The following is a 13,985-nucleotide window of genomic DNA, read 5'->3' as shown; positions in this document are numbered from 1 at the left end:
TTGTGTTTTCAGTTGTGTCTGAGGAAGGCTGGGAACTGGAGGTAGGCAAAGAGACTGGCTCTCTGCACCATGGCTTTAGGATGCCTCCTGTAACCCTGATGGAAAAGCTGGACATTGGACTGCTGATGCCTTGAACCCCTACATCCTAAGCCCAGGTTGGAAAGTGTGTAAATAAACAAACCATATTTCATAAAGACACCACAGTCTCCGTTGACCTTCTTCCCAAGGAAACCAAACCCAGGGCAAGCTTAGGGACCTGTGGAAATCTCACCGCTTGGAGATTGGGGTAGTGTGCAACAGTATGCATGCCTAAGGCATAGTGGAACCAATCAGGGCTTAGCTGGAACATGGCAATGCTTCGCTCCCTGGAGGATAAAAAGGTTAAGAGAGTAGGAAGGCGAGACTGCAGCCTGATGTTGAAAGGAGCCCCCTCCCAGAGCTTGGAAAAGTTACTTTTTTCAACTACAACTCCCATCAGCCCAATCCAATGCTGGCTGGGGCTGATGGGAGTTGTAGTTTTAAAAAAGTAACTTTTCCAAGCTCTGCCCCCTCCAGTCTTACTAAGGAAACAGAGGTTATGAAGAAGCTGAGGGTGCTGCAAAACCTTGTTCCTTGCAATCCACCACTAACAGAAAAGGCTCTTCATACTCCATCTACAAGGATATTGAGAGGGTCCTGCGACAGCCCTCTACTATACAAAGCAAGCCAGGACTGATGCATCATCACTGGGACAATGTTCATGCTGGGTGAACACATTCCCATGCAGGAAAGGACCATAGCGCAGGGGTAGAGCATTGGCTTTGCACGCAGAAGGTCTCATGTTCAATCCGCAGTGTCTCCAGGCAGGGCTCGGAGAGTTCCCTGTCTGAACCCTTCAAGAGCCACTGCCAGCCAGTGTGGACAATACTAGATGGACCAATGGTCTGATTCAGCGGAAGGCAGCTTTCTATGCTCCTATGCACCTTGAGCTGTCAGAGTCTCCAGGTAAGGACAGTTCCATCTCCCTATACACTTCCCAATTAGCTATAAAGAAAGGGCAACTTTACAAGAGAGAGCTATTCCAGTTAAGCGACGATAATTCTGTTGAATGACAACCATGCCAGGTTTTAAATGCAGCACAGAGAAAGATATAGGAAAGAGTCTGCTCCAGAGCCCTCTTGCATAACAGAAAACGTTTGTTGTGCATTATTTTTGTATGTGGACCCCAGGCCTGGAGATGCTGGATGATCTGAAGAAGGCCATCACCACCCAGAGCATCAACACCAAGTGCATCACCATCCCCAGGTAGCTGCCTCCTTTCGGCTTGCATCCGATGACTGAGTTTGGCTTAGAAACGGAAGTGTCAAAAATGGGGTCCAATCACAAAAGTCTGCTGGGACTGGAACAGAGTCTGAGAGAGACTCTAAGCATGGAATATTGTGTGCTGGCAAAGACAAAGAGTGATCCATTTTAAATTCACTTGTTCAAAAAATTTCCTTGGACATTTGTTTTTCTGAATAATGTTATTTATTTAGTTTAATTTTTGTAAATTGTATTGCTTTTATTGATGTATTTTTATACTTGTGTTTATTTTTCTTTGTAAGCCGCCTTGAGAGCCTTTGGCCAAAAGGCGGGGTAAATAAATTTAATAATAAATAATAATAAGTCACCTTATTTAATAACAATAATAATTTATCATGATATTATTACATTGGACCTGCTGTGGGGGTAGACATATACAAGTGGGACGTTTCCAGGCTGCACCGTTCCCCCTCCCTACTTTTATCACCACCCTCCATCCCCTGCAACAGTCCTCATCGGTGGTGGCTGGTGTCCACGGAGGACTGGTAAGGCAGAAAGCAGAGAGACCAGCAGTAGGTGGAACCAGAGCAACAGCCACTGACAGGTTCAGCTACCCACTGATTGGTTGTAAGTAAGAAGGCAAGCGGTTGGGCGGTGGCTAAGGACCAACTGGGTTTCCTGGGGCAGTGCCCCATTCACCTACTAGACCAGCCTCCACTGATCCTCGTTGCATTGTTTTGGGGTTTTCCCACGCCTCTTAGCTTTTTCAGGTTTTTTGGGAAGAAGAGTGAGGGGCAAATGTAATGTTTTATTTCTAGGCCGCCTTTTGGCCAAATAGGCCCCCAAGGCAAATAAAAATAAAAATACACAAATAAAAATACAAATACAAAATACAAATAAAAACAATACAATTTACAAAAAAAAAAAATCAAACTAACAAAGTCCTAACATCTCTAAAAAACAGGAGCAGCAAACCAAAAGCATTCATCTTCCTGGTAAAGGGCAGTCCCCAGAAAAATGTCACTAAGAGCAGGGGTGGGGGGCAAGGCAGGTAGAAATGCTTGCCCCTTGATGGTCCCAGCACACTCTCGTTCTTGCAGCAGCACATCTCAGCCTGCAGCTCCTCCTGATAAGGCCCAGGCAGAGGAGTGGGAGAAGGCTGGTAGAAATGCTTGCCCCTTGATGGTCCCAGCACACTCTCGTCCTTGCAGCAGCACATCTCAGCCTGCAGCTCCTCCTGATAAGGCCCAGGCAGAGGAGTGGGAGAAGGCTGGTAGAAATGCTTGCCTCTTGATGGTCCCAGGCTCAAAGCACAGTCTCATCCCTGCAGCAGCCCCACATTTTTCCCTCCAGCTTTTCAAAGTTATGAAGAAGCCTGGAGGCAAGGACTAAAGAACCAGCAGCCTTTTGGAGCGGCTGTTGATGGGCGAGGCTGGCTCACGCTACAGGTTAATGAACGCTCACCAGGCCCAAAGCTGGGAGCTCCCAACAAACAAGACAAAGGTTGTCTTCTGCTGGTCACCTGAGCCAAAGGGAACCAAGTCTGGCTGCCTAAAAGGGAATCAAGGTGGCCATCCCGGATTCTTCAAGGTGTGATTTGACTTTCTCTCTTTACAAAGAAAAACGAGCCAATTGCAGCTGGAATGTCAGGGTGTGCTTGTCGCTTTGGTCCTGCACAACGATAGAAGTGCTTGTGTGAGATTCTGCTGACAAGCTTGTGTCTCACTGGACACGTTGGTGGAGAAGCAAGGTTCTATGCCGGGCTTTTCATCAGAAGCTACCCGACCTTCAGACCACTGCTCCATCCAGCCAACTAGTACCTACCCGGCTAGGTATTAAACCTGGGGCCTTCTGTATGCAAAGCAGTCACACGGTGCTCACTCTGGGGAACTCACTCCTCAGGGGAGCCTGCCTGGCCCTATTCAAGGGCTGGCATTTTAGGCAAGCATTCGGGAGTAATTGATTAGGTTTCCCTACCAGCTGCTTTGTTGGCTTTCCAGCTCTAACTCTGTATTCATCTGCCTTTTTCTTCTGGATATATTTTGGTGTTTTATTCGCTGCTGAAATCTTATATGTTTTTATTGGGTTTTTATCTGGCTTTCTGTATATTCTTGTGTGCGTTTTATCAGTAGCAGCCCACGCATGCAGTAAGGGGGAATGTCTCCTCTATGGTACTGCCTGCCATTTGCAGTTTTTAGAAGTACCTACACAAAAGACGATAGTATTTTTTTTATATAATACTGTATTGCACAATCAAACAAGGATACCCTTTAAATGTTGTTTTGTTTTAATGTATTTTAAGGTCTTTTAAAGTGTTGTTAGCATTTCTGTTGCCGCCCTGAGCGCCTGCTGGGAGGAAGGGTGGGATATAAATCAAATAATAAATAAATAAATCTATTTTAAAAGGTTGTTAATAGGACATGGAAGACTGGTTTATTCACACTTTTGTAGACTGCCCAGGAATCTTTCGACGAAGGGCAGTTAACGGATAATTTAAATAAATAAACAAACAAACTGATTACTCCATTAGAAGCTGCAGCCATAACGTGTATACTCAACATCTATTGTCCAGACAGTGTTTTCTTTTCACAAAGGTGATCTCATGAACTGGATCTAACAGGAATCCAAGATCCAGCTCCTGGCAACTGTAGTTCAACAAACGGCTTTCTTGTATCTGTGCCCGAATAACTCTAACAGGCATTTGGGCAAATGCGGCACTGCCCCACCAACCTCAGTCTGCCCTCAGCCAGCCCCTACCTGCCTGCCTTCTTACTTACAACCAGTCCAGGGGATGGCACCATCTGACAGCTTCCTCTTCCTTAATCTCAGGGTTGCTCTTGCAGAACTCAGCAGGGAGGAGGAGGGGGGGCAAAACTAGAATGAGTTGGCTCTGCCTGTCATTGGCTCTGGCGCCACCTACTGCTGGTCTCCCACCCTGCCTTCCACCCCATCAGCCCCAATGGGCACCAGTCAGCACTTTGTTTTAAGATGCTGCATGTACACCTGGGTCCATGTACATTCTTGCATCTGTGTCCATGGTAATAATTCTAACAGTCATTCTGGAATGTTAGCTGGGAAGGGGCCTGTGTATTATTGCATCCCATCCTAAATCATGTCACTGCATGATTTCTGCTCCCCCCCACAAGCTGCGACAATTCCTTTTTTAAATAATTGAGCCTTATATTCTGGACTCACTCCAACATCTATATTGGGGAAAAATAAATTTGCCTCCAGCATAGAGAAGACAGATACCTTCAAATGTACATAATTTTAATTCTGTTGACTTGGCATGCCCTCCTTATTTGATTCCCTACCATCACCTTCCCAAATACCGCCTTAAAAGGGCATGTTATTTCTTAAAACAAAGAGAAAAGGGACTAGTTCAATAACGATAACATTTCAGAAACATTCTATTGATTATACACCTGAGATCAATGGCTCTCTACATCAACAAGCTTATGTTTTGTAACCTGTCAGAAGGACGTTGAAATGATTTTTGGTATTGTCTTGTGTTATAAAATGTCAAAAATGTTTTAATTTAATATAGTGCTCACAAAGCCAGCTTAATATGAAAAGAGCCGCCACGTTATGTCAGGAAATGTTGGCAGATTAAATGACAAAACCTGCAAATGGGGACTCATGTTCCACAGAGAATTCTACAGGGATTGTTCTCTGAATGAACTCTCATGTTGAAAGAGTTAGCAAACTGTCAATTGATTTTCCCCACACCTCAAAATGGAAAAATGACTGGTTATTATTTATTCAAGAATGGGTCTGGTGTAAAGTTGCAGAGCTGATGGGGGTGTGGCCATGGATTTATTATAATATATTTATTTTGACAATTTATATATTGCTTAATTACAATTGTCTCTAAGCAGTGTACAAAATACTCAATACTAGTCACACCCACACCCACTGGTTGACCAACGGGATCACAAGTGCATTGGCTTGCACCACACTTGTGGTCTAATCGTTGGCTGCTATGTAGCCATTGCTGGTGGTGCGGCGCATCATGCACCTACCTCACAATTGCCAAACTGTCAGTTGATTTCCCCCCAACCTGACAATGGAAAAATGACTGGTTGTTATTAATTCAAGAATGGGTCTAGTGTCAAGTTGCACAGTTGAGGGGTGTGTGGCTGTGGATGTATTATTTTGATTTATTTTGACAATTTATATACCAATTACAATAATCTCTAAGCAGTGTCTACGCAATACTCAATACAATTAAATACTCAATACAATGAAAATAAAAATCAGTTAAAATGATGAAATCAGAATTCATTTAAAATGTCTGCTGGAATTAAAAAAAAAACTTCAGTAGTGCTTGAAGTTCAACAGGGAGGGGGCCTGTGTGACTTCAACTGGAAAGGAGTTCCATAAAATGTTGGGCTCACAATACTGAATGCATGACTCCTGGTGGATATGAGCTGTGCATCTGAGTCATTGGGGACCAGTAAAAGTGTCTCTCCCATTCCCAAAGACCTCAGTGATTGGGCAGCGGTATAAGGGATCAGGCCATCCATGAGGTTTCCTGGGCCCAAGTGGTTGAGAGCCTTGTAAATTAATACAAGAACCTTGAACCTGGTAGCATATGGCCAACTAGTACAAGCTTTTGAATACTGGAGTCATATGCTGGTAGTAATCTGTCCCCAGCAACAGTCTAGCTGCAGTGTTTTGCACTCCCTGGAGCCTCCAAACCAGGCCCAAGGGTAGCCCCACAGAGAATGCCTTGCAATGACTGAGTTGTGAGGTTACTGATGCATGCAGGACATGGCATAAGTGTGCCATTTCCTGCCTATGCCACTGTATGTGGCGAGTTCTGCTGGCACATCCCTAAATAATAATAATAATAATAATAATAATAATAATAATAATAATAATAATAATAATAATAATAATAATAATAAAGCCAGTGGCACATCTGGAATCCCACCATCAGAGTTGGAGCTCCTTCCAAATCCTAAAGCCCCCCCCCAGCATAGGAATTCATCCTAAAGGACTTTTTCCAGCTCTGTTTAGAGCACCAGACCACAAAGCAACAATCCAATGTCATTTTTGCTACAAGTTGCCTTTTTTTGGGAGGTCTCAGATGATTCATGAAATCAGGAAATAAAGACATTAAAATTCAAAGAAAAGCAATATAAAAACCTCGTAATTATTTTTTCTGTTTTTCCAGTTTGCTTTTCTAGAAGGCATCAGACATGTTTATATGTCAGAGTGCCACTGACACCTTTAAAATTGTCCCTGTTGACTTTTTTTTTTAAATTAGAAAATTAGTTTCTCCATCCATGTTCTACTCACATATACTAGTGGGGGCAGGGTTGGTGTTTTCTTTTGCTGTTTTTATGAAGAAACAATCCCTTTTTTATTTTATTTATAAATGTATTTCTAAACCACCAACTTATTAAAAAAATCATAAAGGTGTACACTAGAATGATTAAAACAACATAAAATTATAAAATCCCGGGGTTGTATCCAATGCTACTCCTACTCAGAGTAAGCCCATTGAAGTTAATGGACCTGACTAACATTAATTTCAATGGGTATACTCTAAGTAGAACTAAACCCATAAAATGTGGAACAAATGCCCCACACTTAATTAAATTTAATGAATTAATTCTTTAAAAACTATTGGCAAAACAGTAACATTTTTAGCAGGCGGCGAAATATCAGAATTTATTTCTTTATTAATTAAATGTATATCCCGCCCTTCCTCCCAGAAAACACTAAAAGCACCTTTAAGTATCTTTAAAATAAAAGTCTTTAAAACACATTAAAACATAATATCTTTAAAGACATATTAAAACAAAACATCTTTAAAACATCTTTAAAGAAACAACTTTAAAAACATCTTAAAAAGTAATCCCAGCACAGACACAGACTGAGATAAGGCCTCTACTTAAAAGGCTTGTTGAAAGTCTTCAATAGGCGCCAAAAAGATAACACAGATGGCACCTGTTAAGGACAGGGAATTCCAAAGGGTCGGTGCCACAACACTAAAGGTCTGCTTCCTATGTTGGGTGGAATGAACCTCCTGACAAGATGGTATCTGCAGGAGGCCCTGCCCTGCAGAGCGTAGTGATCGACTGGGTATATAAGGGGTGAGAGCTGGTCCCAAGCTGCATAGGGCTTTGTACACCAAAACTGGAACTTTGAACTTGGCCTGGTAGCTAAGGGGCATCCAGTGCAATTATTTCAGCGGTGGATTTCTGTTCTGATAGAGCAGTAGTCCAAAATACTGGTGCAACTACACTAAAAGCCTTAGTTCCCTTCTTCCACTTCCAACCCCCCAACTTTTAAGTATTATATATCATACACACAAAAAAGGTGTGTGTGTGTTATGTGCCTTCATGTCTGATTATGACTTATGATGACCCTATGAATCAGCGACCTCCAATAGCATCTGTTGTAAACCACCCTGCTCAGATCTTGTAAGTTCAGGTCTGTGACTTCCTTTATGGAATCAATCCATCTCTTGTTTGGCCTTCCTCTTTTTCTACCGCATTCTGTTTTTCCCAGAATTATTGTCTTTTCTAGTGAATAATGTCTTCTCATTATGTGTCCAAAGTACGACAACCTCAGTTTCATCATTTTAGCTTCTAGTGATAGTTCTGGTGTAATTTGTTTAATCTGGTTTAATTTGGTTTTAATTTAAAAGATAAAGAAAGGAAAAACATGCAAGTGTGAATGTGTGTGCGGTTTATGTATGTCATGTTTGTATGTAAAATAGGTCATACAAAATACTCCTGATTTCTCGCTAAAATACACACAATTAACATTTCCCCTTTGATGTAGTCCAAGTGGCATCCAGACCATGCACAGCTTGAAAAACACCTGCCAAACGCTTTCAGGTTCTCCCTATATATGAAAGATCGCAGTGAGCGCATCCTTTTACTACTGTATCCTTTCTTTGCTCCTCATATATCAGTTTGGTGCATGGAGAGAGGAGAGAAAAATTGCCATTGCCAGACATAGCTTTTGGAATAAATAACTGCTTCTCTTAAGCAGGGTGGTCAAATGAGTTAATTTCTTTTTCTCATTTTTCCAGTCTGAAGTTTGGATTGCCTCATTTCCGTATCTGTTTTGGTTATCCTCTAACTACGCCTCAACGGATAGAACAATTTAACAAACCTGTAAAATATCTTTTTACACTTTCGGTTCAAAAACATGGCAGAGTTTTCACAATGGCACGTTTTAAAGTCTTCCCCTCTGCTGTCCTGGAGGGAAGATGCCAAAAAATCCCCTACCATGATTGGAAGTGCCCTTGTGATGCTGGAAAGGTGGAAACAGTGACCCATGTCCTCTTACACTGTCCACTCTATTCTGATCTACGACGATCTCTGATTGAACCTCTCCTATCGGAAACCCTAGGACGATCAGATGCATATTATGTCCTTTTACTCCTTTCTGATCAATTTTTTTTTATTTTTTATTTATTAGATTTATTCGTTGCCAAATTTTGTGCTGCAGCGATCAAACTTCGCCACGATCTGACTCTAGCCACCTTGTAACTCCTGTCTTTTGTTGGGAGAACTATGTCTCTGATAACTATTTTACAGTATTGTGTTTTAACAATTTTATCTGATTACATGCTGGTCATTGACCGTAACAATAAATATATATATGTTTGTAATTTAAAGAAAAAAGTCTACATGAAAATTTGTCCTCATTTTTGTGCACATTTCTTCTAATATATTTATTATATTTATTTAGAGCAATTTTACCCCACTTTTCAGCCAAAAAGGCTCCCAGAGCAACTTACATACAATCAGTTAAAACAAGACATTTTGTTTCAATGTGTGTGTCTAATTTTCTCTAGTATATGCATTTTTGCAAGCCATTTCCCCCTAATAGAATGCATTTGTTTATATTAATCTCACCAGTATATGCATTTTTCATGCACTTTTCACAAATATACAATTTTCTGCATGCACTCTATGATTAGAGGTCACAAAATCTGGTGAAGGGCACATTTGGAAGCAAACACTGGTAATTTCAGCTGTTTCTTTTTTTGTCAGAATTCTCCAACATGCCTAGAGGCCATCACAGAATATTACTTCCTCTTCCTCCCTTCCTCTTCAGAGGAGGACTCATTAGGATTGAGGTCCTAGTCCTGGTGAATCCTGACACCCACCCAGTTGCACCCTCCATATATAAACAAAAATCCTTAACATTGCCAGACAAAGGTAGTAATAATTCAATTGTGCTGAGATGACCTACAAATTGCATGAAAAGAGCTTATTGGATTTGGCTTTTTCAAAGAACAAGTCTGTGATATATGTTGGTGACAGAGACAATGGCATCAGTAGGCATGCCCACTGACTCATTAAATTAAATGGTTAAGTATTTCTAGGAGTTAATTTAAATACGCAGACAGATAGTTATGGCAATATTTGGGCCACCAGATGTATGCCTGATTGACAGATTGGCTGAGCGTTAATTTCTCAAACGGAGTCCATACAAGTGATTCCGAATGCTATTTCATTCAAAACAACCAATTATATTGCAATGTAGGGATAATGATCACCGTTTCCTTGTAAGCAATTGCTGGCACTGAAAGACGTTGGTCTTTCAGGGCCTGCTTGAGTCGTGGGTGGGATTGCCTTTCTCCTTTTGCTATCCATCATCTCCGTTGAGGAAGGACTCTTCTGTGCAGAGAGATGGTCGTCCTGTGAGGAAATTTAATCAGGGTCCCCATCACCAAAATCCACTATAGTAAATACACTTGGTCTCAACAGCAACCTTTGCATTCTCTCATCTTGTGCATTATCAGGGACTGTTTCTACAGCATCTTCAGGGCTGGCAGAAGAACACAGGCCTGCCAAGTAGGTGAGGAATGTGCCTGCCACTTGCCACTGAGTAGTCGCAATGGGAGGGCCAGGGCTTTTTAAAAAGGGGATGCTGTCCAGGTTTTGCCCTAGGAGGAGACATGGCTGTCTCTGCTGAGGGTAGACTAGTTTGTAACTGTTTCATGTTTCATTTTTTGATAACACATCCACAACTTAAAACTTCTACTGTGGGAAATAGCGGGTTGTAGTCAATGTTAGCCATACTCAGAGTAGACTCATTAAAATTAATGGAAAAGACTAACTTGCAACGTGGTGCTCTTTGAAAACTGCAGTCCACAAGCAACGTCCAACCAACCTGAATGACCTGGAGCGAATCGGCCAAGAAGAATGGGCCAGAATCCCTCCGACACTGGTACATACCTACCCCAAAAGACTTAAAGCTGTCATTGCAGTGAAAGGTGGCTCTACCAAATATTAAACGTGTGGGGGTTGAATACTTATGCAAACAACGATGTTTCAGCTTTTTATGTTTCTTACAAACATTTCCCAACATAAAACCAATGTCACCTTACAATAATTGATTTTGAGTTTCAGTGTTTCAAAATAAAATATCATACAGAAGAAAATTCCAGTGCACTATTTGTAATTCAGTAATATGACAGCATTGGTCAGGAGTCTGATTACTTTTGCAAGGCACTGTAGATTCATTAATTTCACTGATTTGAACTTTGTTGGATACACAACCCATACTTGGAGCAGTTTCGACCTCTCTGTCCTCTGTGTTGTGACTCAAGCTTCAGTTAATATGGGCACATCTGATTTAACAATGGAATCAAGTAATAATTGGATATTGCTAATGGGGGAAACAATTGTTCTATTCCCTGGGGGAGACTAAACTCATATCCATACTACAAGCCCAAGACCTGCGACCAAATAGCACTTGCTAGATTAGTAGAATGCTGTTTAAAATGTCTGTATGCTTGGGGGGGAAATGACAATATATGTCTTCCCTACCAAACAAGCCTACAAAGGAAAACAGTCCCAGGCAAGATTGCATATGTTGGTTCTTTTCATTATTAGCATACTTCTGTCACATTTAGGGCAGCAGGGAGACCTGTTACTTAACAGCCACTAATAGATTATCCTAACAGAGTAAAAGCCATTTATCTCTAGGTGTTCAGCTAATTGCAATCAAGCAAGCTGGACAAGCATCTGCTTTAACACTGGTCTTACCTGCATCCTAATGGAAGATAAAAATTGAAATGGACTGCCTTCAAGTCGATCCCGACTTATGGCGACACTATGAATAGGGTTTTCATGGTAAGCAGTATTCAGAGGGGGTTTACCATTGCCTTCCTCTGAGGCTGAGAGGCAGTGACTGGCCCAAGGTCACCCAGTGTGCTTCATGGCTATGCGGGGATCGTAGACCAACACCTTAACCACTACACCATACTGGCTCTCAATGGAAGATAAAAGGATACTAAAGTTTAATGACAGGGCTCTGCACAGTCTGAAGCCCTCATTCTAGTGCAAAGGTGGCTAACACATGGCCCTCAAGACTACAACTCCCATCATTCCTGACAGTTGGCCAGGCTAACTGCTGCTGATGGGGATTGTAGTCACACAATATGTGGAGGGCCACAGGTTAGCCACCCTGCTGTAGTGGATGAAGTGCCATTCACAGCAAGCTCGACAGGTGCTTAAATAATGTCTGCATTAGATATTTAAGTCAATTCAAGTTTCATTGCACCCCACACACCTCCATCTAAACAATATTAATTATACTTCTATAAAGAGACTAGGAGAATCTACTTGAGAATTCATAGTACCATCACAAAAGTACAAGGATCTGTCGAGAGGAAACTTCCATCCAGTTTAAAACAGGCCGAAGTTTACACTGTAGCTGTGGCTTAAAATGCATGAATGGGGAAAAGTCTGCCATAGTTTTGCAGCAGAGCACATGCTTGCAAATCATTGTATCCTGCTTTTAAATCAAAATTTGCAAAGAGCCTTACAAGCATGAAACAAAACAGCAAAAGCATAACAATTACAAGTGGAATGAGTAGCAAGCACAAAAAAACATCAGCTCCTAGTAAATCAGTGGAAGGCCTGGGCGAATAAAAAATATCTTAGGGTGCAATCCAAACTCCCCGCTGCCGCTGGTAGGGCTTGTGAAGCAGAGGGGTTCCTGTCACATCCGCAGCCCTGCTGCTCACAGCTGCCACAGCAGAAGGTGGAGTACAGGATGAGTGGGCCTGATGGCATTACCATCTTAGCTCACTCTTGCCTCCGCCCTAGACTGCAGACAGAAGGGGGAGGTTGGTGTCAGTGGCATGGCCCTTGTGTCACTCTGTGGCTGGTGGCTAGTGGGAGTCTGGCCAAACTGAGAGAGCTGGGCAGAGGAACACCTGTGCCTAATCCAGTCATCCTGCCCAGTGTAAGAGTGGTGGTGGGTTGGATTGGTTTGCCTGCTTGGCACCTAACATTAAGAGTAACCAGGCAAGCACTTCTAGGGAAATCATTCCACACCTGGGGTGCCACCACTGAAAAGACCCTTTCCCAAGTCACCACTCACCTAACATCTGGTTTTATTTATTTATAAATTTATTTATAAATTTATAGGCTACCCTATAGCTGAAGTTCTCTGGACGACATACAGGGAATAAAAGGAAATCACAACAAAATACAATCACTATAGCATCATTGTAAAAGCAATAGAGCACCATTGTAAATTCACAAACCCCTTTAAAGCCGAGAACAGAGGGAAAGCAGCAAACTGAGGCCAGCAGAATAAAACCCACAGAGCTGAAACAGAATAAAAGCCTCAAGTGATTGTAGAGGATTAGAGGACTGGGAAAACAAGAAGTTATTTGGGAAGTGCTGGAAAGATAATCAAGAGGAACTAGGCAGGCTACTCTAGGGAGATTGTTCTTTTTTTTTTTTTGGTAATAATTTTTATTACCTAGGGAGATTGTTCGGAAAGGCCCTTTCTGCGATAGCCACCACCATTCCTCATTAATTGGGAGTGCTTGGATAAAGACCTCAGATGACAACCTTTCCCCTGGTGACATGTGGGAGGAAGAGACAATTCTTTGGATACTTTAACGGTGAGGGGATTCAAAGGTCAAAATCAAATGGAGAAGGGACTCCTACTGAGTAGTAGTCCCATCACATAGTAGTATGATATCTTCTGCCTATCTTAAATTATTGATATTTCTCCTTCCAATTTTTATACCTCCTTCATCTTGGATGTTACTAAACTACAATTCCCCTCATCCCCTCATCAATTCCCCTGATCAGGGTTGTAGCTCAGCAACATCTGGTGGACCACGGCTTCCCCACACCTTGTGTAGAGATACTATTATCTCTCACTGCAAATGCCCTATAAAAAACCAGTCTTAACCCAATTGATGAGGAAGCCAGGCAAATTTCCTTGGGAAAGGTGGTTTACAGGAGACACCACCACAATGACCCAGTCTTGTGCAGCCATTGACCACACATCCTTACCTGAGCTGAATTTTTCTCTGTGTCAGCCCATATTTGTTGTCAGATGAGGTAACATTGAGCTTCATACACCTTGCATTAAGGTAGTCTTGAAGCTTCCTCTTCCAGGCAAATGAAGAATCTTGTCCATTTAACTGGGCATTTAGGGGTGATGAATTTATTATTATTTTATTAAATTTATATCCTAGCCTTCCTCCAAAGGATCCCAGGGCGGCAAACACACCAATACTAAAACAATACAATTAAAACTTCTAAACATAGGTTAAAAACGACCTCCTAAAAATAGTTTAAAAGCTCCTAAAAGCAATCACCTACTCTAAAAAAAATTTCAGGGTGTCCAGTGCCAGATCTTTCAGACAACAAATTTCTGGGTAAAAAACAGGAATGTTTTAACGTTTCTCCTAAATG

Source organism: Rhineura floridana, chromosome 21 (assembly GCF_030035675.1).
Source record: "Rhineura floridana isolate rRhiFlo1 chromosome 21, rRhiFlo1.hap2, whole genome shotgun sequence".
In the NCBI taxonomy this organism is placed as follows: Eukaryota; Metazoa; Chordata; class Lepidosauria; order Squamata; family Rhineuridae; genus Rhineura; species Rhineura floridana.
The sequence above is the reverse complement of the archived record's forward strand: the minus strand, read 5'-3'. Positions refer to the sequence as shown.